The sequence below is a fragment of the Schistocerca cancellata genome, unplaced genomic scaffold (genome assembly GCF_023864275.1).
Source record: "Schistocerca cancellata isolate TAMUIC-IGC-003103 unplaced genomic scaffold, iqSchCanc2.1 HiC_scaffold_619, whole genome shotgun sequence".
NCBI lineage: Eukaryota > Metazoa > Arthropoda > Insecta > Orthoptera > Acrididae > Schistocerca > Schistocerca cancellata.
The window spans coordinates 1-25,937 of record NW_026046630.1 but is presented as its reverse complement, the minus strand read 5'-3'; the positions used below and the strand labels follow the sequence as shown (position 1 = coordinate 25,937).

General features: G+C 54.8%; 59 non-coding genes across 59 annotated transcripts; 48 read left to right on the top strand and 11 right to left on the bottom strand.

Annotated features, from left to right (window-relative positions):
• The first annotated feature begins 174 nt into the window (after positions 1-174).
• Trnag-gcc (transfer RNA glycine (anticodon GCC)) lies at positions 175-245 on the top strand. The gene has a single exon. It is a non-coding gene; the product is annotated as a tRNA-Gly (tRNA).
• Positions 246-625: 380 nt separating this feature from the next.
• Positions 626-698, top strand: Trnam-cau (transfer RNA methionine (anticodon CAU)). The gene has a single exon. It is a non-coding gene; the product is annotated as a tRNA-Met (tRNA).
• Positions 699-1,002: 304 nt separating this feature from the next.
• Positions 1,003-1,074, top strand: Trnae-uuc (transfer RNA glutamic acid (anticodon UUC)). The gene has a single exon. It is a non-coding gene; the product is annotated as a tRNA-Glu (tRNA).
• A 198-nt stretch (positions 1,075-1,272) lies between these two features.
• On the top strand, positions 1,273-1,346 carry Trnai-aau (transfer RNA isoleucine (anticodon AAU)). Its single transcript has one exon. It is a non-coding gene; the product is annotated as a tRNA-Ile (tRNA).
• Positions 1,347-1,949: 603 nt separating this feature from the next.
• Trnag-ucc (transfer RNA glycine (anticodon UCC)) lies at positions 1,950-2,021 on the bottom strand. Its single transcript has one exon. It is a non-coding gene; the product is annotated as a tRNA-Gly (tRNA).
• Positions 2,022-2,361: 340 nt separating this feature from the next.
• Positions 2,362-2,432, top strand: Trnag-gcc (transfer RNA glycine (anticodon GCC)). Its single transcript has one exon. It is a non-coding gene; the product is annotated as a tRNA-Gly (tRNA).
• Positions 2,433-2,812: 380 nt separating this feature from the next.
• On the top strand, positions 2,813-2,885 carry Trnam-cau (transfer RNA methionine (anticodon CAU)). Its single transcript has one exon. It is a non-coding gene; the product is annotated as a tRNA-Met (tRNA).
• Positions 2,886-3,189: 304 nt separating this feature from the next.
• Trnae-uuc (transfer RNA glutamic acid (anticodon UUC)) lies at positions 3,190-3,261 on the top strand. The gene has a single exon. It is a non-coding gene; the product is annotated as a tRNA-Glu (tRNA).
• A 198-nt stretch (positions 3,262-3,459) lies between these two features.
• Trnai-aau (transfer RNA isoleucine (anticodon AAU)) lies at positions 3,460-3,533 on the top strand. The gene has a single exon. It is a non-coding gene; the product is annotated as a tRNA-Ile (tRNA).
• A 603-nt stretch (positions 3,534-4,136) lies between these two features.
• Trnag-ucc (transfer RNA glycine (anticodon UCC)) lies at positions 4,137-4,208 on the bottom strand. The gene has a single exon. It is a non-coding gene; the product is annotated as a tRNA-Gly (tRNA).
• A 340-nt stretch (positions 4,209-4,548) lies between these two features.
• Trnag-gcc (transfer RNA glycine (anticodon GCC)) lies at positions 4,549-4,619 on the top strand. Its single transcript has one exon. It is a non-coding gene; the product is annotated as a tRNA-Gly (tRNA).
• Positions 4,620-4,999: 380 nt separating this feature from the next.
• Positions 5,000-5,072, top strand: Trnam-cau (transfer RNA methionine (anticodon CAU)). The gene has a single exon. It is a non-coding gene; the product is annotated as a tRNA-Met (tRNA).
• Positions 5,073-5,376: 304 nt separating this feature from the next.
• Trnae-uuc (transfer RNA glutamic acid (anticodon UUC)) lies at positions 5,377-5,448 on the top strand. The gene has a single exon. It is a non-coding gene; the product is annotated as a tRNA-Glu (tRNA).
• Positions 5,449-5,646: 198 nt separating this feature from the next.
• On the top strand, positions 5,647-5,720 carry Trnai-aau (transfer RNA isoleucine (anticodon AAU)). The gene has a single exon. It is a non-coding gene; the product is annotated as a tRNA-Ile (tRNA).
• Positions 5,721-6,323: 603 nt separating this feature from the next.
• Positions 6,324-6,395, bottom strand: Trnag-ucc (transfer RNA glycine (anticodon UCC)). Its single transcript has one exon. It is a non-coding gene; the product is annotated as a tRNA-Gly (tRNA).
• Positions 6,396-6,735: 340 nt separating this feature from the next.
• On the top strand, positions 6,736-6,806 carry Trnag-gcc (transfer RNA glycine (anticodon GCC)). Its single transcript has one exon. It is a non-coding gene; the product is annotated as a tRNA-Gly (tRNA).
• A 380-nt stretch (positions 6,807-7,186) lies between these two features.
• Positions 7,187-7,259, top strand: Trnam-cau (transfer RNA methionine (anticodon CAU)). Its single transcript has one exon. It is a non-coding gene; the product is annotated as a tRNA-Met (tRNA).
• Positions 7,260-7,563: 304 nt separating this feature from the next.
• On the top strand, positions 7,564-7,635 carry Trnae-uuc (transfer RNA glutamic acid (anticodon UUC)). Its single transcript has one exon. It is a non-coding gene; the product is annotated as a tRNA-Glu (tRNA).
• A 198-nt stretch (positions 7,636-7,833) lies between these two features.
• Positions 7,834-7,907, top strand: Trnai-aau (transfer RNA isoleucine (anticodon AAU)). Its single transcript has one exon. It is a non-coding gene; the product is annotated as a tRNA-Ile (tRNA).
• A 603-nt stretch (positions 7,908-8,510) lies between these two features.
• Trnag-ucc (transfer RNA glycine (anticodon UCC)) lies at positions 8,511-8,582 on the bottom strand. Its single transcript has one exon. It is a non-coding gene; the product is annotated as a tRNA-Gly (tRNA).
• A 340-nt stretch (positions 8,583-8,922) lies between these two features.
• On the top strand, positions 8,923-8,993 carry Trnag-gcc (transfer RNA glycine (anticodon GCC)). Its single transcript has one exon. It is a non-coding gene; the product is annotated as a tRNA-Gly (tRNA).
• A 380-nt stretch (positions 8,994-9,373) lies between these two features.
• Positions 9,374-9,446, top strand: Trnam-cau (transfer RNA methionine (anticodon CAU)). The gene has a single exon. It is a non-coding gene; the product is annotated as a tRNA-Met (tRNA).
• A 304-nt stretch (positions 9,447-9,750) lies between these two features.
• Positions 9,751-9,822, top strand: Trnae-uuc (transfer RNA glutamic acid (anticodon UUC)). Its single transcript has one exon. It is a non-coding gene; the product is annotated as a tRNA-Glu (tRNA).
• Positions 9,823-10,020: 198 nt separating this feature from the next.
• Positions 10,021-10,094, top strand: Trnai-aau (transfer RNA isoleucine (anticodon AAU)). Its single transcript has one exon. It is a non-coding gene; the product is annotated as a tRNA-Ile (tRNA).
• Positions 10,095-10,697: 603 nt separating this feature from the next.
• On the bottom strand, positions 10,698-10,769 carry Trnag-ucc (transfer RNA glycine (anticodon UCC)). The gene has a single exon. It is a non-coding gene; the product is annotated as a tRNA-Gly (tRNA).
• A 340-nt stretch (positions 10,770-11,109) lies between these two features.
• Positions 11,110-11,180, top strand: Trnag-gcc (transfer RNA glycine (anticodon GCC)). Its single transcript has one exon. It is a non-coding gene; the product is annotated as a tRNA-Gly (tRNA).
• A 380-nt stretch (positions 11,181-11,560) lies between these two features.
• Positions 11,561-11,633, top strand: Trnam-cau (transfer RNA methionine (anticodon CAU)). Its single transcript has one exon. It is a non-coding gene; the product is annotated as a tRNA-Met (tRNA).
• Positions 11,634-11,937: 304 nt separating this feature from the next.
• Trnae-uuc (transfer RNA glutamic acid (anticodon UUC)) lies at positions 11,938-12,009 on the top strand. The gene has a single exon. It is a non-coding gene; the product is annotated as a tRNA-Glu (tRNA).
• Positions 12,010-12,207: 198 nt separating this feature from the next.
• Positions 12,208-12,281, top strand: Trnai-aau (transfer RNA isoleucine (anticodon AAU)). Its single transcript has one exon. It is a non-coding gene; the product is annotated as a tRNA-Ile (tRNA).
• A 603-nt stretch (positions 12,282-12,884) lies between these two features.
• On the bottom strand, positions 12,885-12,956 carry Trnag-ucc (transfer RNA glycine (anticodon UCC)). The gene has a single exon. It is a non-coding gene; the product is annotated as a tRNA-Gly (tRNA).
• Positions 12,957-13,296: 340 nt separating this feature from the next.
• Trnag-gcc (transfer RNA glycine (anticodon GCC)) lies at positions 13,297-13,367 on the top strand. Its single transcript has one exon. It is a non-coding gene; the product is annotated as a tRNA-Gly (tRNA).
• Positions 13,368-13,747: 380 nt separating this feature from the next.
• Trnam-cau (transfer RNA methionine (anticodon CAU)) lies at positions 13,748-13,820 on the top strand. The gene has a single exon. It is a non-coding gene; the product is annotated as a tRNA-Met (tRNA).
• Positions 13,821-14,124: 304 nt separating this feature from the next.
• On the top strand, positions 14,125-14,196 carry Trnae-uuc (transfer RNA glutamic acid (anticodon UUC)). The gene has a single exon. It is a non-coding gene; the product is annotated as a tRNA-Glu (tRNA).
• A 198-nt stretch (positions 14,197-14,394) lies between these two features.
• Trnai-aau (transfer RNA isoleucine (anticodon AAU)) lies at positions 14,395-14,468 on the top strand. The gene has a single exon. It is a non-coding gene; the product is annotated as a tRNA-Ile (tRNA).
• Positions 14,469-15,071: 603 nt separating this feature from the next.
• Trnag-ucc (transfer RNA glycine (anticodon UCC)) lies at positions 15,072-15,143 on the bottom strand. The gene has a single exon. It is a non-coding gene; the product is annotated as a tRNA-Gly (tRNA).
• A 340-nt stretch (positions 15,144-15,483) lies between these two features.
• Positions 15,484-15,554, top strand: Trnag-gcc (transfer RNA glycine (anticodon GCC)). Its single transcript has one exon. It is a non-coding gene; the product is annotated as a tRNA-Gly (tRNA).
• Positions 15,555-15,934: 380 nt separating this feature from the next.
• On the top strand, positions 15,935-16,007 carry Trnam-cau (transfer RNA methionine (anticodon CAU)). Its single transcript has one exon. It is a non-coding gene; the product is annotated as a tRNA-Met (tRNA).
• Positions 16,008-16,311: 304 nt separating this feature from the next.
• Trnae-uuc (transfer RNA glutamic acid (anticodon UUC)) lies at positions 16,312-16,383 on the top strand. The gene has a single exon. It is a non-coding gene; the product is annotated as a tRNA-Glu (tRNA).
• Positions 16,384-16,581: 198 nt separating this feature from the next.
• Positions 16,582-16,655, top strand: Trnai-aau (transfer RNA isoleucine (anticodon AAU)). Its single transcript has one exon. It is a non-coding gene; the product is annotated as a tRNA-Ile (tRNA).
• A 603-nt stretch (positions 16,656-17,258) lies between these two features.
• Trnag-ucc (transfer RNA glycine (anticodon UCC)) lies at positions 17,259-17,330 on the bottom strand. Its single transcript has one exon. It is a non-coding gene; the product is annotated as a tRNA-Gly (tRNA).
• Positions 17,331-17,670: 340 nt separating this feature from the next.
• Positions 17,671-17,741, top strand: Trnag-gcc (transfer RNA glycine (anticodon GCC)). Its single transcript has one exon. It is a non-coding gene; the product is annotated as a tRNA-Gly (tRNA).
• Positions 17,742-18,121: 380 nt separating this feature from the next.
• On the top strand, positions 18,122-18,194 carry Trnam-cau (transfer RNA methionine (anticodon CAU)). The gene has a single exon. It is a non-coding gene; the product is annotated as a tRNA-Met (tRNA).
• A 304-nt stretch (positions 18,195-18,498) lies between these two features.
• On the top strand, positions 18,499-18,570 carry Trnae-uuc (transfer RNA glutamic acid (anticodon UUC)). The gene has a single exon. It is a non-coding gene; the product is annotated as a tRNA-Glu (tRNA).
• Positions 18,571-18,768: 198 nt separating this feature from the next.
• Trnai-aau (transfer RNA isoleucine (anticodon AAU)) lies at positions 18,769-18,842 on the top strand. Its single transcript has one exon. It is a non-coding gene; the product is annotated as a tRNA-Ile (tRNA).
• Positions 18,843-19,445: 603 nt separating this feature from the next.
• Trnag-ucc (transfer RNA glycine (anticodon UCC)) lies at positions 19,446-19,517 on the bottom strand. The gene has a single exon. It is a non-coding gene; the product is annotated as a tRNA-Gly (tRNA).
• A 340-nt stretch (positions 19,518-19,857) lies between these two features.
• On the top strand, positions 19,858-19,928 carry Trnag-gcc (transfer RNA glycine (anticodon GCC)). Its single transcript has one exon. It is a non-coding gene; the product is annotated as a tRNA-Gly (tRNA).
• Positions 19,929-20,308: 380 nt separating this feature from the next.
• On the top strand, positions 20,309-20,381 carry Trnam-cau (transfer RNA methionine (anticodon CAU)). The gene has a single exon. It is a non-coding gene; the product is annotated as a tRNA-Met (tRNA).
• A 304-nt stretch (positions 20,382-20,685) lies between these two features.
• Positions 20,686-20,757, top strand: Trnae-uuc (transfer RNA glutamic acid (anticodon UUC)). The gene has a single exon. It is a non-coding gene; the product is annotated as a tRNA-Glu (tRNA).
• A 198-nt stretch (positions 20,758-20,955) lies between these two features.
• Trnai-aau (transfer RNA isoleucine (anticodon AAU)) lies at positions 20,956-21,029 on the top strand. The gene has a single exon. It is a non-coding gene; the product is annotated as a tRNA-Ile (tRNA).
• A 603-nt stretch (positions 21,030-21,632) lies between these two features.
• On the bottom strand, positions 21,633-21,704 carry Trnag-ucc (transfer RNA glycine (anticodon UCC)). The gene has a single exon. It is a non-coding gene; the product is annotated as a tRNA-Gly (tRNA).
• A 340-nt stretch (positions 21,705-22,044) lies between these two features.
• Positions 22,045-22,115, top strand: Trnag-gcc (transfer RNA glycine (anticodon GCC)). The gene has a single exon. It is a non-coding gene; the product is annotated as a tRNA-Gly (tRNA).
• A 380-nt stretch (positions 22,116-22,495) lies between these two features.
• Trnam-cau (transfer RNA methionine (anticodon CAU)) lies at positions 22,496-22,568 on the top strand. The gene has a single exon. It is a non-coding gene; the product is annotated as a tRNA-Met (tRNA).
• Positions 22,569-22,872: 304 nt separating this feature from the next.
• Trnae-uuc (transfer RNA glutamic acid (anticodon UUC)) lies at positions 22,873-22,944 on the top strand. Its single transcript has one exon. It is a non-coding gene; the product is annotated as a tRNA-Glu (tRNA).
• Positions 22,945-23,142: 198 nt separating this feature from the next.
• Positions 23,143-23,216, top strand: Trnai-aau (transfer RNA isoleucine (anticodon AAU)). The gene has a single exon. It is a non-coding gene; the product is annotated as a tRNA-Ile (tRNA).
• A 603-nt stretch (positions 23,217-23,819) lies between these two features.
• On the bottom strand, positions 23,820-23,891 carry Trnag-ucc (transfer RNA glycine (anticodon UCC)). Its single transcript has one exon. It is a non-coding gene; the product is annotated as a tRNA-Gly (tRNA).
• Positions 23,892-24,231: 340 nt separating this feature from the next.
• Positions 24,232-24,302, top strand: Trnag-gcc (transfer RNA glycine (anticodon GCC)). The gene has a single exon. It is a non-coding gene; the product is annotated as a tRNA-Gly (tRNA).
• Positions 24,303-24,681: 379 nt separating this feature from the next.
• Positions 24,682-24,754, top strand: Trnam-cau (transfer RNA methionine (anticodon CAU)). The gene has a single exon. It is a non-coding gene; the product is annotated as a tRNA-Met (tRNA).
• Positions 24,755-25,058: 304 nt separating this feature from the next.
• Trnae-uuc (transfer RNA glutamic acid (anticodon UUC)) lies at positions 25,059-25,130 on the top strand. The gene has a single exon. It is a non-coding gene; the product is annotated as a tRNA-Glu (tRNA).
• Positions 25,131-25,328: 198 nt separating this feature from the next.
• Positions 25,329-25,402, top strand: Trnai-aau (transfer RNA isoleucine (anticodon AAU)). Its single transcript has one exon. It is a non-coding gene; the product is annotated as a tRNA-Ile (tRNA).
• The last annotated feature ends 535 nt before the right edge of the window (positions 25,403-25,937 follow it).

The following is a 25,937-nucleotide window of genomic DNA, read 5'->3' as shown; positions in this document are numbered from 1 at the left end:
CCGGCGACGCAAGAGTACGCAGAGGACCGCGTTCTGGCGGCATTTTTAAGCAGTGCAGTGCAGGATTCAGCGTCTGCAGCATCTTCTCGACAGAATGCTACGGCGCTCGACGGCAGTCCCACTTTCCCTTGCGACATGCGCTCGGGAAGCAGCGTGAACGTACTACCGCCCCGAGCATCGGTGGTTCAGTGGTAGAATGCTCGCCTGCCACGCGGGCGGCCCGGGTTCGATTCCCGGCCGATGCATCATTTTGCTTTTCCCGCGATAGTGCTGCCGTGTGGCTTTCGCGCTTGAGATGCACGATCCACAAGAATATATAGCTGGATTCCCTTGAGAAGAACCGAGAACGCAGCACTCGCGGGTCCCCACTAGGACGCTCGCATCATGTTCTACAGACTAGCGCCGGCCTGGCCTCACAAGTTGCTGTGTCCAGGTGCCTCCGAGGCACTGAACTTTAACGACAAGGAGTGCTGCCTATCGTTGCAACAGCTGCAGCAACACCGCAATCAAATGGGCCGGCAATGCACGTGTAGTAACAGAACACGTTATCCAGGAAGTACAGTGTCTCTACGTCTAATATTGGGTACGGGGTTTACCTATTTTCGAGGGCAAGCGGTGCACCCGTGCCTCGGTAGCGCAGTAGGCAGCGCGTAAGTCTCATAATCTTAAGGTCGTGAGTTCGATCCTCACCCGGGGCATTTAATTTTCTGTGACTGATGGTGGTGCTGTTGCTAGGGCACCAACTTATTTCTTGATTGTTATCCACGACGTTTCAACGCTTCAGCGGGAAAATGTTTACTCCCTGTTATTGCTACTTACAGCTTCCCTTTTCCTCTTCTCCCAGCAGAGCATGAAGCCAAAAGCATTGCTCTGAGACGTTTGAGGTGTGCGCCTTGCCAGTCAGTATGCGCAAAGATGCTCGCAAAGAGAGAAGGGCGACGACGCGGGACTCGACACGAAATGCGCCAAGCGACCGTCCGAAGCGTCGAGTGAGCGCCCACGTCCGGTGTGGTCTGGTGGCTAGGATACCTGGCTTTCACCCAGGAGGCCCGGGTTCAATTCCCGGTACCGGAACGGAATTTTTCCCACACGAATCGTGACAAGTTTGAGCTGTCCGAACTGCCGTTTCCCGTCCTGCTCGCAATATAGCTACTGTTTCGTGAGCGTTAGCAGGATACAGACAAGGGAAGCAGACACACGACGACCATAGAAATGACGTATGGCTTCATGCCACATGTTTCGAGCGTAGGGCTGAGCATCTGCGTCCGTCGAGGCCCGTTAGCTCAGTTGGTTAGAGCGTCGTGCTAATAACGCGAAGGTCGTGGGTTCGATCCCCCCACGGGCCATTACGCTTTTACTACCACGAAAAGGCAGCGCCGATTTCAGCTGGCGAGTGTGATGACCAAAAGATCATCACTCTGCGTGGAAGCCGACAGACAGAGGATCCGACCCGACTTGTCGGGAAGCGCTACAGCATTCACTCGGCAATGGCCATCATATGTTGAATACACTGGTTCTCATACGATAAAGAGAAAATGAAAGAAAGTGTCCGATTGCCGATATGTAACAACTTTGGCCCTTGTCAGTACTTGGGCGGGTGAGCGCATGGGAACACAGGGTGCTGTTGGCAGTTTCGCTTCCTATTTTTCTTTCTCCTTTGTTTTCGGAGCTACAGCCCGATTCGGTCAGGGAGACGCCACCGTGAAATGAAGGGGCGTGCTGTGTGTCCATCGCCTCGCCTCGCCTCTCCTTACCTCTCTCAGTCGTTTCTCGTGCTTGTCGTTTTGATATAGGCCGATTGGAGAGCGTCAGCTCTCGCGTCAGCTGAGCAAAGTCGAGACAAGTCGAGACACACTATCTATAGGCTGGTCTGCAGCGAGTAAGAGGCGGCAAAACATTAATGTAAGGGCGCGTGGCAAAAGTACTCATACGCGAAATTAAAAGCCTGCTGCGGTGGCCGGGAATCGAACCCGGATCAACTGCTTGGAAGGCAACTATGCTGACCATTACACCACCACCGCACAAGCGAGCGCCCCGACGCCGCGCGGTGTCGGCTTCCCGCCTGTCGGCAGCGGCCGAAGGTGATCGTACCTGCAGGCGCATTTCGAGGTAGGCTAGGGGAACACATCCAGTTGCATTCGGACGGCGTATCCACGCACACTTCGCATCCTTTGGCAAGAGTCGGCGCCGGCGACGCAAGAGTACGCAGAGGACCGCGTTCTGGCGGCATTTTTAAGCAGTGCAGTGCAGGATTCAGCGTCTGCAGCATCTTCTCGACAGAATGCTACGGCGCTCGACGGCAGTCCCACTTTCCCTTGCGACATGCGCTCGGGAAGCAGCGTGAACGTACTACCGCCCCGAGCATCGGTGGTTCAGTGGTAGAATGCTCGCCTGCCACGCGGGCGGCCCGGGTTCGATTCCCGGCCGATGCATCATTTTGCTTTTCCCGCGATAGTGCTGCCGTGTGGCTTTCGCGCTTGAGATGCACGATCCACAAGAATATATAGCTGGATTCCCTTGAGAAGAACCGAGAACGCAGCACTCGCGGGTCCCCACTAGGACGCTCGCATCATGTTCTACAGACTAGCGCCGGCCTGGCCTCACAAGTTGCTGTGTCCAGGTGCCTCCGAGGCACTGAACTTTAACGACAAGGAGTGCTGCCTATCGTTGCAACAGCTGCAGCAACACCGCAATCAAATGGGCCGGCAATGCACGTGTAGTAACAGAACACGTTATCCAGGAAGTACAGTGTCTCTACGTCTAATATTGGGTACGGGGTTTACCTATTTTCGAGGGCAAGCGGTGCACCCGTGCCTCGGTAGCGCAGTAGGCAGCGCGTAAGTCTCATAATCTTAAGGTCGTGAGTTCGATCCTCACCCGGGGCATTTAATTTTCTGTGACTGATGGTGGTGCTGTTGCTAGGGCACCAACTTATTTCTTGATTGTTATCCACGACGTTTCAACGCTTCAGCGGGAAAATGTTTACTCCCTGTTATTGCTACTTACAGCTTCCCTTTTCCTCTTCTCCCAGCAGAGCATGAAGCCAAAAGCATTGCTCTGAGACGTTTGAGGTGTGCGCCTTGCCAGTCAGTATGCGCAAAGATGCTCGCAAAGAGAGAAGGGCGACGACGCGGGACTCGACACGAAATGCGCCAAGCGACCGTCCGAAGCGTCGAGTGAGCGCCCACGTCCGGTGTGGTCTGGTGGCTAGGATACCTGGCTTTCACCCAGGAGGCCCGGGTTCAATTCCCGGTACCGGAACGGAATTTTTCCCACACGAATCGTGACAAGTTTGAGCTGTCCGAACTGCCGTTTCCCGTCCTGCTCGCAATATAGCTACTGTTTCGTGAGCGTTAGCAGGATACAGACAAGGGAAGCAGACACACGACGACCATAGAAATGACGTATGGCTTCATGCCACATGTTTCGAGCGTAGGGCTGAGCATCTGCGTCCGTCGAGGCCCGTTAGCTCAGTTGGTTAGAGCGTCGTGCTAATAACGCGAAGGTCGTGGGTTCGATCCCCCCACGGGCCATTACGCTTTTACTACCACGAAAAGGCAGCGCCGATTTCAGCTGGCGAGTGTGATGACCAAAAGATCATCACTCTGCGTGGAAGCCGACAGACAGAGGATCCGACCCGACTTGTCGGGAAGCGCTACAGCATTCACTCGGCAATGGCCATCATATGTTGAATACACTGGTTCTCATACGATAAAGAGAAAATGAAAGAAAGTGTCCGATTGCCGATATGTAACAACTTTGGCCCTTGTCAGTACTTGGGCGGGTGAGCGCATGGGAACACAGGGTGCTGTTGGCAGTTTCGCTTCCTATTTTTCTTTCTCCTTTGTTTTCGGAGCTACAGCCCGATTCGGTCAGGGAGACGCCACCGTGAAATGAAGGGGCGTGCTGTGTGTCCATCGCCTCGCCTCGCCTCTCCTTACCTCTCTCAGTCGTTTCTCGTGCTTGTCGTTTTGATATAGGCCGATTGGAGAGCGTCAGCTCTCGCGTCAGCTGAGCAAAGTCGAGACAAGTCGAGACACACTATCTATAGGCTGGTCTGCAGCGAGTAAGAGGCGGCAAAACATTAATGTAAGGGCGCGTGGCAAAAGTACTCATACGCGAAATTAAAAGCCTGCTGCGGTGGCCGGGAATCGAACCCGGATCAACTGCTTGGAAGGCAACTATGCTGACCATTACACCACCACCGCACAAGCGAGCGCCCCGACGCCGCGCGGTGTCGGCTTCCCGCCTGTCGGCAGCGGCCGAAGGTGATCGTACCTGCAGGCGCATTTCGAGGTAGGCTAGGGGAACACATCCAGTTGCATTCGGACGGCGTATCCACGCACACTTCGCATCCTTTGGCAAGAGTCGGCGCCGGCGACGCAAGAGTACGCAGAGGACCGCGTTCTGGCGGCATTTTTAAGCAGTGCAGTGCAGGATTCAGCGTCTGCAGCATCTTCTCGACAGAATGCTACGGCGCTCGACGGCAGTCCCACTTTCCCTTGCGACATGCGCTCGGGAAGCAGCGTGAACGTACTACCGCCCCGAGCATCGGTGGTTCAGTGGTAGAATGCTCGCCTGCCACGCGGGCGGCCCGGGTTCGATTCCCGGCCGATGCATCATTTTGCTTTTCCCGCGATAGTGCTGCCGTGTGGCTTTCGCGCTTGAGATGCACGATCCACAAGAATATATAGCTGGATTCCCTTGAGAAGAACCGAGAACGCAGCACTCGCGGGTCCCCACTAGGACGCTCGCATCATGTTCTACAGACTAGCGCCGGCCTGGCCTCACAAGTTGCTGTGTCCAGGTGCCTCCGAGGCACTGAACTTTAACGACAAGGAGTGCTGCCTATCGTTGCAACAGCTGCAGCAACACCGCAATCAAATGGGCCGGCAATGCACGTGTAGTAACAGAACACGTTATCCAGGAAGTACAGTGTCTCTACGTCTAATATTGGGTACGGGGTTTACCTATTTTCGAGGGCAAGCGGTGCACCCGTGCCTCGGTAGCGCAGTAGGCAGCGCGTAAGTCTCATAATCTTAAGGTCGTGAGTTCGATCCTCACCCGGGGCATTTAATTTTCTGTGACTGATGGTGGTGCTGTTGCTAGGGCACCAACTTATTTCTTGATTGTTATCCACGACGTTTCAACGCTTCAGCGGGAAAATGTTTACTCCCTGTTATTGCTACTTACAGCTTCCCTTTTCCTCTTCTCCCAGCAGAGCATGAAGCCAAAAGCATTGCTCTGAGACGTTTGAGGTGTGCGCCTTGCCAGTCAGTATGCGCAAAGATGCTCGCAAAGAGAGAAGGGCGACGACGCGGGACTCGACACGAAATGCGCCAAGCGACCGTCCGAAGCGTCGAGTGAGCGCCCACGTCCGGTGTGGTCTGGTGGCTAGGATACCTGGCTTTCACCCAGGAGGCCCGGGTTCAATTCCCGGTACCGGAACGGAATTTTTCCCACACGAATCGTGACAAGTTTGAGCTGTCCGAACTGCCGTTTCCCGTCCTGCTCGCAATATAGCTACTGTTTCGTGAGCGTTAGCAGGATACAGACAAGGGAAGCAGACACACGACGACCATAGAAATGACGTATGGCTTCATGCCACATGTTTCGAGCGTAGGGCTGAGCATCTGCGTCCGTCGAGGCCCGTTAGCTCAGTTGGTTAGAGCGTCGTGCTAATAACGCGAAGGTCGTGGGTTCGATCCCCCCACGGGCCATTACGCTTTTACTACCACGAAAAGGCAGCGCCGATTTCAGCTGGCGAGTGTGATGACCAAAAGATCATCACTCTGCGTGGAAGCCGACAGACAGAGGATCCGACCCGACTTGTCGGGAAGCGCTACAGCATTCACTCGGCAATGGCCATCATATGTTGAATACACTGGTTCTCATACGATAAAGAGAAAATGAAAGAAAGTGTCCGATTGCCGATATGTAACAACTTTGGCCCTTGTCAGTACTTGGGCGGGTGAGCGCATGGGAACACAGGGTGCTGTTGGCAGTTTCGCTTCCTATTTTTCTTTCTCCTTTGTTTTCGGAGCTACAGCCCGATTCGGTCAGGGAGACGCCACCGTGAAATGAAGGGGCGTGCTGTGTGTCCATCGCCTCGCCTCGCCTCTCCTTACCTCTCTCAGTCGTTTCTCGTGCTTGTCGTTTTGATATAGGCCGATTGGAGAGCGTCAGCTCTCGCGTCAGCTGAGCAAAGTCGAGACAAGTCGAGACACACTATCTATAGGCTGGTCTGCAGCGAGTAAGAGGCGGCAAAACATTAATGTAAGGGCGCGTGGCAAAAGTACTCATACGCGAAATTAAAAGCCTGCTGCGGTGGCCGGGAATCGAACCCGGATCAACTGCTTGGAAGGCAACTATGCTGACCATTACACCACCACCGCACAAGCGAGCGCCCCGACGCCGCGCGGTGTCGGCTTCCCGCCTGTCGGCAGCGGCCGAAGGTGATCGTACCTGCAGGCGCATTTCGAGGTAGGCTAGGGGAACACATCCAGTTGCATTCGGACGGCGTATCCACGCACACTTCGCATCCTTTGGCAAGAGTCGGCGCCGGCGACGCAAGAGTACGCAGAGGACCGCGTTCTGGCGGCATTTTTAAGCAGTGCAGTGCAGGATTCAGCGTCTGCAGCATCTTCTCGACAGAATGCTACGGCGCTCGACGGCAGTCCCACTTTCCCTTGCGACATGCGCTCGGGAAGCAGCGTGAACGTACTACCGCCCCGAGCATCGGTGGTTCAGTGGTAGAATGCTCGCCTGCCACGCGGGCGGCCCGGGTTCGATTCCCGGCCGATGCATCATTTTGCTTTTCCCGCGATAGTGCTGCCGTGTGGCTTTCGCGCTTGAGATGCACGATCCACAAGAATATATAGCTGGATTCCCTTGAGAAGAACCGAGAACGCAGCACTCGCGGGTCCCCACTAGGACGCTCGCATCATGTTCTACAGACTAGCGCCGGCCTGGCCTCACAAGTTGCTGTGTCCAGGTGCCTCCGAGGCACTGAACTTTAACGACAAGGAGTGCTGCCTATCGTTGCAACAGCTGCAGCAACACCGCAATCAAATGGGCCGGCAATGCACGTGTAGTAACAGAACACGTTATCCAGGAAGTACAGTGTCTCTACGTCTAATATTGGGTACGGGGTTTACCTATTTTCGAGGGCAAGCGGTGCACCCGTGCCTCGGTAGCGCAGTAGGCAGCGCGTAAGTCTCATAATCTTAAGGTCGTGAGTTCGATCCTCACCCGGGGCATTTAATTTTCTGTGACTGATGGTGGTGCTGTTGCTAGGGCACCAACTTATTTCTTGATTGTTATCCACGACGTTTCAACGCTTCAGCGGGAAAATGTTTACTCCCTGTTATTGCTACTTACAGCTTCCCTTTTCCTCTTCTCCCAGCAGAGCATGAAGCCAAAAGCATTGCTCTGAGACGTTTGAGGTGTGCGCCTTGCCAGTCAGTATGCGCAAAGATGCTCGCAAAGAGAGAAGGGCGACGACGCGGGACTCGACACGAAATGCGCCAAGCGACCGTCCGAAGCGTCGAGTGAGCGCCCACGTCCGGTGTGGTCTGGTGGCTAGGATACCTGGCTTTCACCCAGGAGGCCCGGGTTCAATTCCCGGTACCGGAACGGAATTTTTCCCACACGAATCGTGACAAGTTTGAGCTGTCCGAACTGCCGTTTCCCGTCCTGCTCGCAATATAGCTACTGTTTCGTGAGCGTTAGCAGGATACAGACAAGGGAAGCAGACACACGACGACCATAGAAATGACGTATGGCTTCATGCCACATGTTTCGAGCGTAGGGCTGAGCATCTGCGTCCGTCGAGGCCCGTTAGCTCAGTTGGTTAGAGCGTCGTGCTAATAACGCGAAGGTCGTGGGTTCGATCCCCCCACGGGCCATTACGCTTTTACTACCACGAAAAGGCAGCGCCGATTTCAGCTGGCGAGTGTGATGACCAAAAGATCATCACTCTGCGTGGAAGCCGACAGACAGAGGATCCGACCCGACTTGTCGGGAAGCGCTACAGCATTCACTCGGCAATGGCCATCATATGTTGAATACACTGGTTCTCATACGATAAAGAGAAAATGAAAGAAAGTGTCCGATTGCCGATATGTAACAACTTTGGCCCTTGTCAGTACTTGGGCGGGTGAGCGCATGGGAACACAGGGTGCTGTTGGCAGTTTCGCTTCCTATTTTTCTTTCTCCTTTGTTTTCGGAGCTACAGCCCGATTCGGTCAGGGAGACGCCACCGTGAAATGAAGGGGCGTGCTGTGTGTCCATCGCCTCGCCTCGCCTCTCCTTACCTCTCTCAGTCGTTTCTCGTGCTTGTCGTTTTGATATAGGCCGATTGGAGAGCGTCAGCTCTCGCGTCAGCTGAGCAAAGTCGAGACAAGTCGAGACACACTATCTATAGGCTGGTCTGCAGCGAGTAAGAGGCGGCAAAACATTAATGTAAGGGCGCGTGGCAAAAGTACTCATACGCGAAATTAAAAGCCTGCTGCGGTGGCCGGGAATCGAACCCGGATCAACTGCTTGGAAGGCAACTATGCTGACCATTACACCACCACCGCACAAGCGAGCGCCCCGACGCCGCGCGGTGTCGGCTTCCCGCCTGTCGGCAGCGGCCGAAGGTGATCGTACCTGCAGGCGCATTTCGAGGTAGGCTAGGGGAACACATCCAGTTGCATTCGGACGGCGTATCCACGCACACTTCGCATCCTTTGGCAAGAGTCGGCGCCGGCGACGCAAGAGTACGCAGAGGACCGCGTTCTGGCGGCATTTTTAAGCAGTGCAGTGCAGGATTCAGCGTCTGCAGCATCTTCTCGACAGAATGCTACGGCGCTCGACGGCAGTCCCACTTTCCCTTGCGACATGCGCTCGGGAAGCAGCGTGAACGTACTACCGCCCCGAGCATCGGTGGTTCAGTGGTAGAATGCTCGCCTGCCACGCGGGCGGCCCGGGTTCGATTCCCGGCCGATGCATCATTTTGCTTTTCCCGCGATAGTGCTGCCGTGTGGCTTTCGCGCTTGAGATGCACGATCCACAAGAATATATAGCTGGATTCCCTTGAGAAGAACCGAGAACGCAGCACTCGCGGGTCCCCACTAGGACGCTCGCATCATGTTCTACAGACTAGCGCCGGCCTGGCCTCACAAGTTGCTGTGTCCAGGTGCCTCCGAGGCACTGAACTTTAACGACAAGGAGTGCTGCCTATCGTTGCAACAGCTGCAGCAACACCGCAATCAAATGGGCCGGCAATGCACGTGTAGTAACAGAACACGTTATCCAGGAAGTACAGTGTCTCTACGTCTAATATTGGGTACGGGGTTTACCTATTTTCGAGGGCAAGCGGTGCACCCGTGCCTCGGTAGCGCAGTAGGCAGCGCGTAAGTCTCATAATCTTAAGGTCGTGAGTTCGATCCTCACCCGGGGCATTTAATTTTCTGTGACTGATGGTGGTGCTGTTGCTAGGGCACCAACTTATTTCTTGATTGTTATCCACGACGTTTCAACGCTTCAGCGGGAAAATGTTTACTCCCTGTTATTGCTACTTACAGCTTCCCTTTTCCTCTTCTCCCAGCAGAGCATGAAGCCAAAAGCATTGCTCTGAGACGTTTGAGGTGTGCGCCTTGCCAGTCAGTATGCGCAAAGATGCTCGCAAAGAGAGAAGGGCGACGACGCGGGACTCGACACGAAATGCGCCAAGCGACCGTCCGAAGCGTCGAGTGAGCGCCCACGTCCGGTGTGGGCTGGTGGCTAGGATACCTGGCTTTCACCCAGGAGGCCCGGGTTCAATTCCCGGTACCGGAACGGAATTTTTCCCACACGAATCGTGACAAGTTTGAGCTGTCCGAACTGCCGTTTCCCGTCCTGCTCGCAATATAGCTACTGTTTCGTGAGCGTTAGCAGGATACAGACAAGGGAAGCAGACACACGACGACCATAGAAATGACGTATGGCTTCATGCCACATGTTTCGAGCGTAGGGCTGAGCATCTGCGTCCGTCGAGGCCCGTTAGCTCAGTTGGTTAGAGCGTCGTGCTAATAACGCGAAGGTCGTGGGTTCGATCCCCCCACGGGCCATTACGCTTTTACTACCACGAAAAGGCAGCGCCGATTTCAGCTGGCGAGTGTGATGACCAAAAGATCATCACTCTGCGTGGAAGCCGACAGACAGAGGATCCGACCCGACTTGTCGGGAAGCGCTACAGCATTCACTCGGCAATGGCCATCATATGTTGAATACACTGGTTCTCATACGATAAAGAGAAAATGAAAGAAAGTGTCCGATTGCCGATATGTAACAACTTTGGCCCTTGTCAGTACTTGGGCGGGTGAGCGCATGGGAACACAGGGTGCTGTTGGCAGTTTCGCTTCCTATTTTTCTTTCTCCTTTGTTTTCGGAGCTACAGCCCGATTCGGTCAGGGAGACGCCACCGTGAAATGAAGGGGCGTGCTGTGTGTCCATCGCCTCGCCTCGCCTCTCCTTACCTCTCTCAGTCGTTTCTCGTGCTTGTCGTTTTGATATAGGCCGATTGGAGAGCGTCAGCTCTCGCGTCAGCTGAGCAAAGTCGAGACAAGTCGAGACACACTATCTATAGGCTGGTCTGCAGCGAGTAAGAGGCGGCAAAACATTAATGTAAGGGCGCGTGGCAAAAGTACTCATACGCGAAATTAAAAGCCTGCTGCGGTGGCCGGGAATCGAACCCGGATCAACTGCTTGGAAGGCAACTATGCTGACCATTACACCACCACCGCACAAGCGAGCGCCCCGACGCCGCGCGGTGTCGGCTTCCCGCCTGTCGGCAGCGGCCGAAGGTGATCGTACCTGCAGGCGCATTTCGAGGTAGGCTAGGGGAACACATCCAGTTGCATTCGGACGGCGTATCCACGCACACTTCGCATCCTTTGGCAAGAGTCGGCGCCGGCGACGCAAGAGTACGCAGAGGACCGCGTTCTGGCGGCATTTTTAAGCAGTGCAGTGCAGGATTCAGCGTCTGCAGCATCTTCTCGACAGAATGCTACGGCGCTCGACGGCAGTCCCACTTTCCCTTGCGACATGCGCTCGGGAAGCAGCGTGAACGTACTACCGCCCCGAGCATCGGTGGTTCAGTGGTAGAATGCTCGCCTGCCACGCGGGCGGCCCGGGTTCGATTCCCGGCCGATGCATCATTTTGCTTTTCCCGCGATAGTGCTGCCGTGTGGCTTTCGCGCTTGAGATGCACGATCCACAAGAATATATAGCTGGATTCCCTTGAGAAGAACCGAGAACGCAGCACTCGCGGGTCCCCACTAGGACGCTCGCATCATGTTCTACAGACTAGCGCCGGCCTGGCCTCACAAGTTGCTGTGTCCAGGTGCCTCCGAGGCACTGAACTTTAACGACAAGGAGTGCTGCCTATCGTTGCAACAGCTGCAGCAACACCGCAATCAAATGGGCCGGCAATGCACGTGTAGTAACAGAACACGTTATCCAGGAAGTACAGTGTCTCTACGTCTAATATTGGGTACGGGGTTTACCTATTTTCGAGGGCAAGCGGTGCACCCGTGCCTCGGTAGCGCAGTAGGCAGCGCGTAAGTCTCATAATCTTAAGGTCGTGAGTTCGATCCTCACCCGGGGCATTTAATTTTCTGTGACTGATGGTGGTGCTGTTGCTAGGGCACCAACTTATTTCTTGATTGTTATCCACGACGTTTCAACGCTTCAGCGGGAAAATGTTTACTCCCTGTTATTGCTACTTACAGCTTCCCTTTTCCTCTTCTCCCAGCAGAGCATGAAGCCAAAAGCATTGCTCTGAGACGTTTGAGGTGTGCGCCTTGCCAGTCAGTATGCGCAAAGATGCTCGCAAAGAGAGAAGGGCGACGACGCGGGACTCGACACGAAATGCGCCAAGCGACCGTCCGAAGCGTCGAGTGAGCGCCCACGTCCGGTGTGGTCTGGTGGCTAGGATACCTGGCTTTCACCCAGGAGGCCCGGGTTCAATTCCCGGTACCGGAACGGAATTTTTCCCACACGAATCGTGACAAGTTTGAGCTGTCCGAACTGCCGTTTCCCGTCCTGCTCGCAATATAGCTACTGTTTCGTGAGCGTTAGCAGGATACAGACAAGGGAAGCAGACACACGACGACCATAGAAATGACGTATGGCTTCATGCCACATGTTTCGAGCGTAGGGCTGAGCATCTGCGTCCGTCGAGGCCCGTTAGCTCAGTTGGTTAGAGCGTCGTGCTAATAACGCGAAGGTCGTGGGTTCGATCCCCCCACGGGCCATTACGCTTTTACTACCACGAAAAGGCAGCGCCGATTTCAGCTGGCGAGTGTGATGACCAAAAGATCATCACTCTGCGTGGAAGCCGACAGACAGAGGATCCGACCCGACTTGTCGGGAAGCGCTACAGCATTCACTCGGCAATGGCCATCATATGTTGAATACACTGGTTCTCATACGATAAAGAGAAAATGAAAGAAAGTGTCCGATTGCCGATATGTAACAACTTTGGCCCTTGTCAGTACTTGGGCGGGTGAGCGCATGGGAACACAGGGTGCTGTTGGCAGTTTCGCTTCCTATTTTTCTTTCTCCTTTGTTTTCGGAGCTACAGCCCGATTCGGTCAGGGAGACGCCACCGTGAAATGAAGGGGCGTGCTGTGTGTCCATCGCCTCGCCTCGCCTCTCCTTACCTCTCTCAGTCGTTTCTCGTGCTTGTCGTTTTGATATAGGCCGATTGGAGAGCGTCAGCTCTCGCGTCAGCTGAGCAAAGTCGAGACAAGTCGAGACACACTATCTATAGGCTGGTCTGCAGCGAGTAAGAGGCGGCAAAACATTAATGTAAGGGCGCGTGGCAAAAGTACTCATACGCGAAATTAAAAGCCTGCTGCGGTGGCCGGGAATCGAACCCGGATCAACTGCTTGGAAGGCAACTATGCTGACCATTACACCACCACCGCACAAGCGAGCGCCCCGACGCCGCGCGGTGTCGGCTTCCCGCCTGTCGGCAGCGGCCGAAGGTGATCGTACCTGCAGGCGCATTTCGAGGTAGGCTAGGGGAACACATCCAGTTGCATTCGGACGGCGTATCCACGCACACTTCGCATCCTTTGGCAAGAGTCGGCGCCGGCGACGCAAGAGTACGCAGAGGACCGCGTTCTGGCGGCATTTTTAAGCAGTGCAGTGCAGGATTCAGCGTCTGCAGCATCTTCTCGACAGAATGCTACGGCGCTCGACGGCAGTCCCACTTTCCCTTGCGACATGCGCTCGGGAAGCAGCGTGAACGTACTACCGCCCCGAGCATCGGTGGTTCAGTGGTAGAATGCTCGCCTGCCACGCGGGCGGCCCGGGTTCGATTCCCGGCCGATGCATCATTTTGCTTTTCCCGCGATAGTGCTGCCGTGTGGCTTTCGCGCTTGAGATGCACGATCCACAAGAATATATAGCTGGATTCCCTTGAGAAGAACCGAGAACGCAGCACTCGCGGGTCCCCACTAGGACGCTCGCATCATGTTCTACAGACTAGCGCCGGCCTGGCCTCACAAGTTGCTGTGTCCAGGTGCCTCCGAGGCACTGAACTTTAACGACAAGGAGTGCTGCCTATCGTTGCAACAGCTGCAGCAACACCGCAATCAAATGGGCCGGCAATGCACGTGTAGTAACAGAACACGTTATCCAGGAAGTACAGTGTCTCTACGTCTAATATTGGGTACGGGGTTTACCTATTTTCGAGGGCAAGCGGTGCACCCGTGCCTCGGTAGCGCAGTAGGCAGCGCGTAAGTCTCATAATCTTAAGGTCGTGAGTTCGATCCTCACCCGGGGCATTTAATTTTCTGTGACTGATGGTGGTGCTGTTGCTAGGGCACCAACTTATTTCTTGATTGTTATCCACGACGTTTCAACGCTTCAGCGGGAAAATGTTTACTCCCTGTTATTGCTACTTACAGCTTCCCTTTTCCTCTTCTCCCAGCAGAGCATGAAGCCAAAAGCATTGCTCTGAGACGTTTGAGGTGTGCGCCTTGCCAGTCAGTATGCGCAAAGATGCTCGCAAAGAGAGAAGGGCGACGACGCGGGACTCGACACGAAATGCGCCAAGCGACCGTCCGAAGCGTCGAGTGAGCGCCCACGTCCGGTGTGGTCTGGTGGCTAGGATACCTGGCTTTCACCCAGGAGGCCCGGGTTCAATTCCCGGTACCGGAACGGAATTTTTCCCACACGAATCGTGACAAGTTTGAGCTGTCCGAACTGCCGTTTCCCGTCCTGCTCGCAATATAGCTACTGTTTCGTGAGCGTTAGCAGGATACAGACAAGGGAAGCAGACACACGACGACCATAGAAATGACGTATGGCTTCATGCCACATGTTTCGAGCGTAGGGCTGAGCATCTGCGTCCGTCGAGGCCCGTTAGCTCAGTTGGTTAGAGCGTCGTGCTAATAACGCGAAGGTCGTGGGTTCGATCCCCCCACGGGCCATTACGCTTTTACTACCACGAAAAGGCAGCGCCGATTTCAGCTGGCGAGTGTGATGACCAAAAGATCATCACTCTGCGTGGAAGCCGACAGACAGAGGATCCGACCCGACTTGTCGGGAAGCGCTACAGCATTCACTCGGCAATGGCCATCATATGTTGAATACACTGGTTCTCATACGATAAAGAGAAAATGAAAGAAAGTGTCCGATTGCCGATATGTAACAACTTTGGCCCTTGTCAGTACTTGGGCGGGTGAGCGCATGGGAACACAGGGTGCTGTTGGCAGTTTCGCTTCCTATTTTTCTTTCTCCTTTGTTTTCGGAGCTACAGCCCGATTCGGTCAGGGAGACGCCACCGTGAAATGAAGGGGCGTGCTGTGTGTCCATCGCCTCGCCTCGCCTCTCCTTACCTCTCTCAGTCGTTTCTCGTGCTTGTCGTTTTGATATAGGCCGATTGGAGAGCGTCAGCTCTCGCGTCAGCTGAGCAAAGTCGAGACAAGTCGAGACACACTATCTATAGGCTGGTCTGCAGCGAGTAAGAGGCGGCAAAACATTAATGTAAGGGCGCGTGGCAAAAGTACTCATACGCGAAATTAAAAGCCTGCTGCGGTGGCCGGGAATCGAACCCGGATCAACTGCTTGGAAGGCAACTATGCTGACCATTACACCACCACCGCACAAGCGAGCGCCCCGACGCCGCGCGGTGTCGGCTTCCCGCCTGTCGGCAGCGGCCGAAGGTGATCGTACCTGCAGGCGCATTTCGAGGTAGGCTAGGGGAACACATCCAGTTGCATTCGGACGGCGTATCCACGCACACTTCGCATCCTTTGGCAAGAGTCGGCGCCGGCGACGCAAGAGTACGCAGAGGACCGCGTTCTGGCGGCATTTTTAAGCAGTGCAGTGCAGGATTCAGCGTCTGCAGCATCTTCTCGACAGAATGCTACGGCGCTCGACGGCAGTCCCACTTTCCCTTGCGACATGCGCTCGGGAAGCAGCGTGAACGTATTACCGCCCCGAGCATCGGTGGTTCAGTGGTAGAATGCTCGCCTGCCACGCGGGCGGCCCGGGTTCGATTCCCGGCCGATGCATCATTTTGCTTTTCCCGCGATAGTGCTGCCGTGTGGCTTTCGCGCTTGAGATGCACGATCCACAAGAATATATAGCTGGATTCCCTTGAGAAGAACCGAGAACGCAGCACTCGCGGGTCCCCACTAGGACGCTCGCATCATGTTCTACAGACTAGCGCCGGCCTGGCCTCACAAGTTGCTGTGTCCAGGTGCCTCCGAGGCACTGAACTTTAACGACAAGGAGTGCTGCCTATCGTTGCAACAGCTGCAGCAACACCGCAATCAAATGGGCCGGCAATGCACGTGTAGTAACAGAACACGTTATCCAGGAAGTACAGTGTCTCTACGTCTAATATTGGGTACGGGGTTTACCTATTTTCGAGGGCAAGCGGTGCACCCGTGCCTCGGTAGCGCAGTAGGCAGCGCGTAAGTCTCATAATCTTAAGGTCGTGAGTTCGATCCTCACCCGGGGCATTTAATTTTCTGTGACTGATGGTGGTGCTGTTGCTAGGGCACCAACTTATTTCTTGATTGTTATCCACGACGTTTCAACGCTTCAGCGGGAAAATGTTTACTCCCTGTTATTGCTACTTACAGCTTCCCTTTTCCTCTTCTCCCAGCAGAGCATGAAGCCAAAAGCATTGCTCTGAGACGTTTGAGGTGTGCGCCTTGCCAGTCAGTATGCGCAAAGATGCTCGCAAAGAGAGAAGGGCGACGACGCGGGACTCGACACGAAATGCGCCAAGCGACCGTCCGAAGCGTCGAGTGAGCGCCCACGTCCGGTGTGGTCTGGTGGCTAGGATACCTGGCTTTCACCCAGGAGGCCCGGGTTCAATTCCCGGTACCGGAACGGAATTTTTCCCACACGAATCGTGACAAGTTTGAGCTGTCCGAACTGCCGTTTCCCGTCCTGCTCGCAATATAGCTACTGTTTCGTGAGCGTTAGCAGGATACAGACAAGGGAAGCAGACACACGACGACCATAGAAATGACGTATGGCTTCATGCCACATGTTTCGAGCGTAGGGCTGAGCATCTGCGTCCGTCGAGGCCCGTTAGCTCAGTTGGTTAGAGCGTCGTGCTAATAACGCGAAGGTCGTGGGTTCGATCCCCCCACGGGCCATTACGCTTTTACTACCACGAAAAGGCAGCGCCGATTTCAGCTGGCGAGTGTGATGACCAAAAGATCATCACTCTGCGTGGAAGCCGACAGACAGAGGATCCGACCCGACTTGTCGGGAAGCGCTACAGCATTCACTCGGCAATGGCCATCATATGTTGAATACACTGGTTCTCATACGATAAAGAGAAAATGAAAGAAAGTGTCCGATTGCCGATATGTAACAACTTTGGCCCTTGTCAGTACTTGGGCGGGTGAGCGCATGGGAACACAGGGTGCTGTTGGCAGTTTCGCTTCCTATTTTTCTTTCTCCTTTGTTTTCGGAGCTACAGCCCGATTCGGTCAGGGAGACGCCACCGTGAAATGAAGGGGCGTGCTGTGTGTCCATCGCCTCGCCTCGCCTCTCCTTACCTCTCTCAGTCGTTTCTCGTGCTTGTCGTTTTGATATAGGCCGATTGGAGAGCGTCAGCTCTCGCGTCAGCTGAGCAAAGTCGAGACAAGTCGAGACACACTATCTATAGGCTGGTCTGCAGCGAGTAAGAGGCGGCAAAACATTAATGTAAGGGCGCGTGGCAAAAGTACTCATACGCGAAATTAAAAGCCTGCTGCGGTGGCCGGGAATCGAACCCGGATCAACTGCTTGGAAGGCAACTATGCTGACCATTACACCACCACCGCACAAGCGAGCGCCCCGACGCCGCGCGGTGTCGGCTTCCCGCCTGTCGGCAGCGGCCGAAGGTGATCGTACCTGCAGGCGCATTTCGAGGTAGGCTAGGGGAACACATCCAGTTGCATTCGGACGGCGTATCCACGCACACTTCGCATCCTTTGGCAAGAGTCGGCGCCGGCGACGCAAGAGTACGCAGAGGACCGCGTTCTGGCGGCATTTTTAAGCAGTGCAGTGCAGGATTCAGCGTCTGCAGCATCTTCTCGACAGAATGCTACGGCGCTCGACGGCAGTCCCACTTTCCCTTGCGACATGCGCTCGGGAAGCAGCGTGAACGTACTACCGCCCCGAGCATCGGTGGTTCAGTGGTAGAATGCTCGCCTGCCACGCGGGCGGCCCGGGTTCGATTCCCGGCCGATGCATCATTTTGCTTTTCCCGCGATAGTGCTGCCGTGTGGCTTTCGCGCTTGAGATGCACGATCCACAAGAATATATAGCTGGATTCCCTTGAGAAGAACCGAGAACGCAGCACTCGCGGGTCCCCACTAGGACGCTCGCATCATGTTCTACAGACTAGCGCCGGCCTGGCCTCACAAGTTGCTGTGTCCAGGTGCCTCCGAGGCACTGAACTTTAACGACAAGGAGTGCTGCCTATCGTTGCAACAGCTGCAGCAACACCGCAATCAAATGGGCCGGCAATGCACGTGTAGTAACAGAACACGTTATCCAGGAAGTACAGTGTCTCTACGTCTAATATTGGGTACGGGGTTTACCTATTTTCGAGGGCAAGCGGTGCACCCGTGCCTCGGTAGCGCAGTAGGCAGCGCGTAAGTCTCATAATCTTAAGGTCGTGAGTTCGATCCTCACCCGGGGCATTTAATTTTCTGTGACTGATGGTGGTGCTGTTGCTAGGGCACCAACTTATTTCTTGATTGTTATCCACGACGTTTCAACGCTTCAGCGGGAAAATGTTTACTCCCTGTTATTGCTACTTACAGCTTCCCTTTTCCTCTTCTCCCAGCAGAGCATGAAGCCAAAAGCATTGCTCTGAGACGTTTGAGGTGTGCGCCTTGCCAGTCAGTATGCGCAAAGATGCTCGCAAAGAGAGAAGGGCGACGACGCGGGACTCGACACGAAATGCGCCAAGCGACCGTCCGAAGCGTCGAGTGAGCGCCCACGTCCGGTGTGGTCTGGTGGCTAGGATACCTGGCTTTCACCCAGGAGGCCCGGGTTCAATTCCCGGTACCGGAACGGAATTTTTCCCACACGAATCGTGACAAGTTTGAGCTGTCCGAACTGCCGTTTCCCGTCCTGCTCGCAATATAGCTACTGTTTCGTGAGCGTTAGCAGGATACAGACAAGGGAAGCAGACACACGACGACCATAGAAATGACGTATGGCTTCATGCCACATGTTTCGAGCGTAGGGCTGAGCATCTGCGTCCGTCGAGGCCCGTTAGCTCAGTTGGTTAGAGCGTCGTGCTAATAACGCGAAGGTCGTGGGTTCGATCCCCCCACGGGCCATTACGCTTTTACTACCACGAAAAGGCAGCGCCGATTTCAGCTGGCGAGTGTGATGACCAAAAGATCATCACTCTGCGTGGAAGCCGACAGACAGAGGATCCGACCCGACTTGTCGGGAAGCGCTACAGCATTCACTCGGCAATGGCCATCATATGTTGAATACACTGGTTCTCATACGATAAAGAGAAAATGAAAGAAAGTGTCCGATTGCCGATATGTAACAACTTTGGCCCTTGTCAGTACTTGGGCGGGTGAGCGCATGGGAACACAGGGTGCTGTTGGCAGTTTCGCTTCCTATTTTTCTTTCTCCTTTGTTTTCGGAGCTACAGCCCGATTCGGTCAGGGAGACGCCACCGTGAAATGAAGGGGCGTGCTGTGTGTCCATCGCCTCGCCTCGCCTCTCCTTACCTCTCTCAGTCGTTTCTCGTGCTTGTCGTTTTGATATAGGCCGATTGGAGAGCGTCAGCTCTCGCGTCAGCTGAGCAAAGTCGAGACAAGTCGAGACACACTATCTATAGGCTGGTCTGCAGCGAGTAAGAGGCGGCAAAACATTAATGTAAGGGCGCGTGGCAAAAGTACTCATACGCGAAATTAAAAGCCTGCTGCGGTGGCCGGGAATCGAACCCGGATCAACTGCTTGGAAGGCAACTATGCTGACCATTACACCACCACCGCACAAGCGAGCGCCCCGACGCCGCGCGGTGTCGGCTTCCCGCCTGTCGGCAGCGGCCGAAGGTGATCGTACCTGCAGGCGCATTTCGAGGTAGGCTAGGGGAACACATCCAGTTGCATTCGGACGGCGTATCCACGCACACTTCGCATCCTTTGGCAAGAGTCGGCGCCGGCGACGCAAGAGTACGCAGAGGACCGCGTTCTGGCGGCATTTTTAAGCAGTGCAGTGCAGGATTCAGCGTCTGCAGCATCTTCTCGACAGAATGCTACGGCGCTCGACGGCAGTCCCACTTTCCCTTGCGACATGCGCTCGGGAAGCAGCGTGAACGTACTACCGCCCCGAGCATCGGTGGTTCAGTGGTAGAATGCTCGCCTGCCACGCGGGCGGCCCGGGTTCGATTCCCGGCCGATGCATCATTTTGCTTTTCCCGCGATAGTGCTGCCGTGTGGCTTTCGCGCTTGAGATGCACGATCCACAAGAATATATAGCTGGATTCCCTTGAGAAGAACCGAGAACGCAGCACTCGCGGGTCCCCACTAGGACGCTCGCATCATGTTCTACAGACTAGCGCCGGCCTGGCCTCACAAGTTGCTGTGTCCAGGTGCCTCCGAGGCACTGAACTTTAACGACAAGGAGTGCTGCCTATCGTTGCAACAGCTGCAGCAACACCGCAATCAAATGGGCCGGCAATGCACGTGTAGTAACAGAACACGTTATCCAGGAAGTACAGTGTCTCTACGTCTAATATTGGGTACGGGGTTTACCTATTTTCGAGGGCAAGCGGTGCACCCGTGCCTCGGTAGCGCAGTAGGCAGCGCGTAAGTCTCATAATCTTAAGGTCGTGAGTTCGATCCTCACCCGGGGCATTTAATTTTCTGTGACTGATGGTGGTGCTGTTGCTAGGGCACCAACTTATTTCTTGATTGTTATCCACGACGTTTCAACGCTTCAGCGGGAAAATGTTTACTCCCTGTTATTGCTACTTACAGCTTCCCTTTTCCTCTTCTCCCAGCAGAGCATGAAGCCAAAAGCATTGCTCTGAGACGTTTGAGGTGTGCGCCTTGCCAGTCAGTATGCGCAAAGATGCTCGCAAAGAGAGAAGGGCGACGACGCGGGACTCGACACGAAATGCGCCAAGCGACCGTCCGAAGCGTCGAGTGAGCGCCCACGTCCGGTGTGGTCTGGTGGCTAGGATACCTGGCTTTCACCCAGGAGGCCCGGGTTCAATTCCCGGTACCGGAACGGAATTTTTCCCACACGAATCGTGACAAGTTTGAGCTGTCCGAACTGCCGTTTCCCGTCCTGCTCGCAATATAGCTACTGTTTCGTGAGCGTTAGCAGGATACAGACAAGGGAAGCAGACACACGACGACCATAGAAATGACGTATGGCTTCATGCCACATGTTTCGAGCGTAGGGCTGAGCATCTGCGTCCGTCGAGGCCCGTTAGCTCAGTTGGTTAGAGCGTCGTGCTAATAACGCGAAGGTCGTGGGTTCGATCCCCCCACGGGCCATTACGCTTTTACTACCACGAAAAGGCAGCGCCGATTTCAGCTGGCGAGTGTGATGACCAAAAGATCATCACTCTGCGTGGAAGCCGACAGACAGAGGATCCGACCCGACTTGTCGGGAAGCGCTACAGCATTCACTCGGCAATGGCCATCATATGTTGAATACACTGGTTCTCATACGATAAAGAGAAAATGAAAGAAAGTGTCCGATTGCCGATATGTAACAACTTTGGCCCTTGTCAGTACTTGGGCGGGTGAGCGCATGGGAACACAGGGTGCTGTTGGCAGTTTCGCTTCCTATTTTTCTTTCTCCTTTGTTTTCGGAGCTACAGCCCGATTCGGTCAGGGAGACGCCACCGTGAAATGAAGGGGCGTGCTGTGTGTCCATCGCCTCGCCTCGCCTCTCCTTACCTCTCTCAGTCGTTTCTCGTGCTTGTCGTTTTGATATAGGCCGATTGGAGAGCGTCAGCTCTCGCGTCAGCTGAGCAAAGTCGAGACAAGTCGAGACACACTATCTATAGGCTGGTCTGCAGCGAGTAAGAGGCGGCAAAACATTAATGTAAGGGCGCGTGGCAAAAGTACTCATACGCGAAATTAAAAGCCTGCTGCGGTGGCCGGGAATCGAACCCGGATCAACTGCTTGGAAGGCAACTATGCTGACCATTACACCACCACCGCACAAGCGAGCGCCCCGACGCCGCGCGGTGTCGGCTTCCCGCCTGTCGGCAGCGGCCGAAGGTGATCGTACCTGCAGGCGCATTTCGAGGTAGGCTAGGGGAACACATCCAGTTGCATTCGGACGGCGTATCCACGCACACTTCGCATCCTTTGGCAAGAGTCGGCGCCGGCGACGCAAGAGTACGCAGAGGACCGCGTTCTGGCGGCATTTTTAAGCAGTGCAGTGCAGGATTCAGCGTCTGCAGCATCTTCTCGACAGAATGCTACGGCGCTCGACGGCAGTCCCACTTTCCCTTGCGACATGCGCTCGGGAAGCAGCGTGAACGTACTACCGCCCCGAGCATCGGTGGTTCAGTGGTAGAATGCTCGCCTGCCACGCGGGCGGCCCGGGTTCGATTCCCGGCCGATGCATCATTTTGCTTTTCCCGCGATAGTGCTGCCGTGTGGCTTTCGCGCTTGAGATGCACGATCCACAAGAATATATAGCTGGATTCCCTTGAGAAGAACCGAGAACGCAGCACTCGCGGGTCCCCACTAGGACGCTCGCATCATGTTCTACAGACTAGCGCCGGCCTGGCCTCACAAGTTGCTGTGTCCAGGTGCCTCCGAGGCACTGAACTTTAACGACAAGGAGTGCTGCCTATCGTTGCAACAGCTGCAGCAACACCGCAATCAAATGGGCCGGCAATGCACGTGTAGTAACAGAACACGTTATCCAGGAAGTACAGTGTCTCTACGTCTAATATTGGGTACGGGGTTTACCTATTTTCGAGGGCAAGCGGTGCACCCGTGCCTCGGTAGCGCAGTAGGCAGCGCGTAAGTCTCATAATCTTAAGGTCGTGAGTTCGATCCTCACCCGGGGCATTTAATTTTCTGTGACTGATGGTGGTGCTGTTGCTAGGGCACCAACTTATTTCTTGATTGTTATCCACGACGTTTCAACGCTTCAGCGGGAAAATGTTTACTCCCTGTTATTGCTACTTACAGCTTCCCTTTTCCTCTTCTCCCAGCAGAGCATGAAGCCAAAAGCATTGCTCTGAGACGTTTGAGGTGTGCGCCTTGCCAGTCAGTATGCGCAAAGATGCTCGCAAAGAGAGAAGGGCGACGACGCGGGACTCGACACGAAATGCGCCAAGCGACCGTCCGAAGCGTCGAGTGAGCGCCCACGTCCGGTGTGGTCTGGTGGCTAGGATACCTGGCTTTCACCCAGGAGGCCCGGGTTCAATTCCCGGTACCGGAACGGAATTTTTCCCACACGAATCGTGACAAGTTTGAGCTGTCCGAACTGCCGTTTCCCGTCCTGCTCGCAATATAGCTACTGTTTCGTGAGCGTTAGCAGGATACAGACAAGGGAAGCAGACACACGACGACCATAGAAATGACGTATGGCTTCATGCCACATGTTTCGAGCGTAGGGCTGAGCATCTGCGTCCGTCGAGGCCCGTTAGCTCAGTTGGTTAGAGCGTCGTGCTAATAACGCGAAGGTCGTGGGTTCGATCCCCCCACGGGCCATTACGCTTTTACTACCACGAAAAGGCAGCGCCGATTTCAGCTGGCGAGTGTGATGACCAAAAGATCATCACTCTGCGTGGAAGCCGACAGACAGAGGATCCGACCCGACTTGTCGGGAAGCGCTACAGCATTCACTCGGCAATGGCCATCATATGTTGAATACACTGGTTCTCATACGATAAAGAGAAAATGAAAGAAAGTGTCCGATTGCCGATATGTAACAACTTTGGCCCTTGTCAGTACTTGGGCGGGTGAGCGCATGGGAACACAGGGTGCTGTTGGCAGTTTCGCTTCCTATTTTTCTTTCTCCTTTGTTTTCGGAGCTACAGCCCGATTCGGTCAGGGAGACGCCACCGTGAAATGAAGGGGCGTGCTGTGTGTCCATCGCCTCGCCTCGCCTCTCCTTACCTCTCTCAGTCGTTTCTCGTGCTTGTCGTTTTGATATAGGCCGATTGGAGAGCGTCAGCTCTCGCGTCAGCTGAGCAAAGTCGAGACAAGTCGAGACACACTATCTATAGGCTGGTCTGCAGCGAGTAAGAGGCGGCAAAACATTAATGTAAGGGCGCGTGGCAAAAGTACTCATACGCGAAATTAAAAGCCTGCTGCGGTGGCCGGGAATCGAACCCGGATCAACTGCTTGGAAGGCAACTATGCTGACCATTACACCACCACCGCACAAGCGAGCGCCCCGACGCCGCGCGGTGTCGGCTTCCCGCCTGTCGGCAGCGGCCGAAGGTGATCGTACCTGCAGGCGCATTTCGAGGTAGGCTAGGGGAACACATCCAGTTGCATTCGGACGGCGTATCCACGCACACTTCGCATCCTTTGGCAAGAGTCGGCGCCGGCGACGCAAGAGTACGCAGAGGACCGCGTTCTGGCGGCATTTTTAAGCAGTGCAGTGCAGGATTCAGCGTCTGCAGCATCTTCTCGACAGAATGCTACGGCGCTCGACGGCAGTCCCACTTTCCCTTGCGACATGCGCTCGGGAAGCAGCGTGAACGTACTACCGCCCCGAGCATCGGTGGTTCAGTGGTAGAATGCTCGCCTGCCACGCGGGCGGCCCGGGTTCGATTCCCGGCCGATGCATCATTTTGCTTTTCCCGCGATAGTGCTGCCGTGTGGCTTTCGCGCTTGAGATGCACGATCCACAAGAATATATAGCTGGATTCCCTTGAGAAGAACCGAGAACGCAGCACTCGCGGGTCCCCACTAGGACGCTCGCATCATGTTCTACAGACTAGCGCCGGCCTGGCCTCACAAGTTGCTGTGTCCAGGTGCCTCCGAGGCACTGAACTTTAACGACAAGGAGTGCTGCCTATCGTTGCAACAGCTGCAGCAACACCGCAATCAAATGGGCCGGCAATGCACGTGTAGTAACAGAACACGTTATCCAGGAAGTACAGTGTCTCTACGTCTAATATTGGTACGGGGTTTACCTATTTTCGAGGGCAAGCGGTGCACCCGTGCCTCGGTAGCGCAGTAGGCAGCGCGTAAGTCTCATAATCTTAAGGTCGTGAGTTCGATCCTCACCCGGGGCATTTAATTTTCTGTGACTGATGGTGGTGCTGTTGCTAGGGCACCAACTTATTTCTTGATTGTTATCCACGACGTTTCAACGCTTCAGCGGGAAAATGTTTACTCCCTGTTATTGCTACTTACAGCTTCCCTTTTCCTCTTCTCCCAGCAGAGCATGAAGCCAAAAGCATTGCTCTGAGACGTTTGAGGTGTGCGCCTTGCCAGTCAGTATGCGCAAAGATGCTCGCAAAGAGAGAAGGGCGACGACGCGGGACTCGACACGAAATGCGCCAAGCGACCGTCCGAAGCGTCGAGTGAGCGCCCACGTCCGGTGTGGTCTGGTGGCTAGGATACCTGGCTTTCACCCAGGAGGCCCGGGTTCAATTCCCGGTACCGGAACGGAATTTTTCCCACACGAATCGTGACAAGTTTGAGCTGTCCGAACTGCCGTTTCCCGTCCTGCTCGCAATATAGCTACTGTTTCGTGAGCGTTAGCAGGATACAGACAAGGGAAGCAGACACACGACGACCATAGAAATGACGTATGGCTTCATGCCACATGTTTCGAGCGTAGGGCTGAGCATCTGCGTCCGTCGAGGCCCGTTAGCTCAGTTGGTTAGAGCGTCGTGCTAATAACGCGAAGGTCGTGGGTTCGATCCCCCCACGGGCCATTACGCTTTTACTACCACGAAAAGGCAGCGCCGATTTCAGCTGGCGAGTGTGATGACCAAAAGATCATCACTCTGCGTGGAAGCCGACAGACAGAGGATCCGACCCGACTTGTCGGGAAGCGCTACAGCATTCACTCGGCAATGGCCATCATATGTTGAATACACTGGTTCTCATACGATAAAGAGAAAATGAAAGAAAGTGTCCGATTGCCGATATGTAACAACTTTGGCCCTTGTCAGTACTTGGGCGGGTGAGCGCATGGGAACACAGGGTGCTGTTGGCAGTTTCGCTTCCTATTTTTCTTTCTCCTTTGTTTTCGGAGCTACAGCCCGATTCGGTCAGGGAGACGCCACCGTGAAATGAAGGGGCGTGCTGTGTGTCCATCGCCTCGCCTCGCCTCTCCTTACCTCTCTCAGTCGTTTCTCGTGCTTGTCGTTTTGATATAGGCCGATTGGAGAGCGTCAGCTCTCGCGTCAGCTGAGCAAAGTCGAGACAAGTCGAGACACACTATCTATAGGCTGGTCTGCAGCGAGT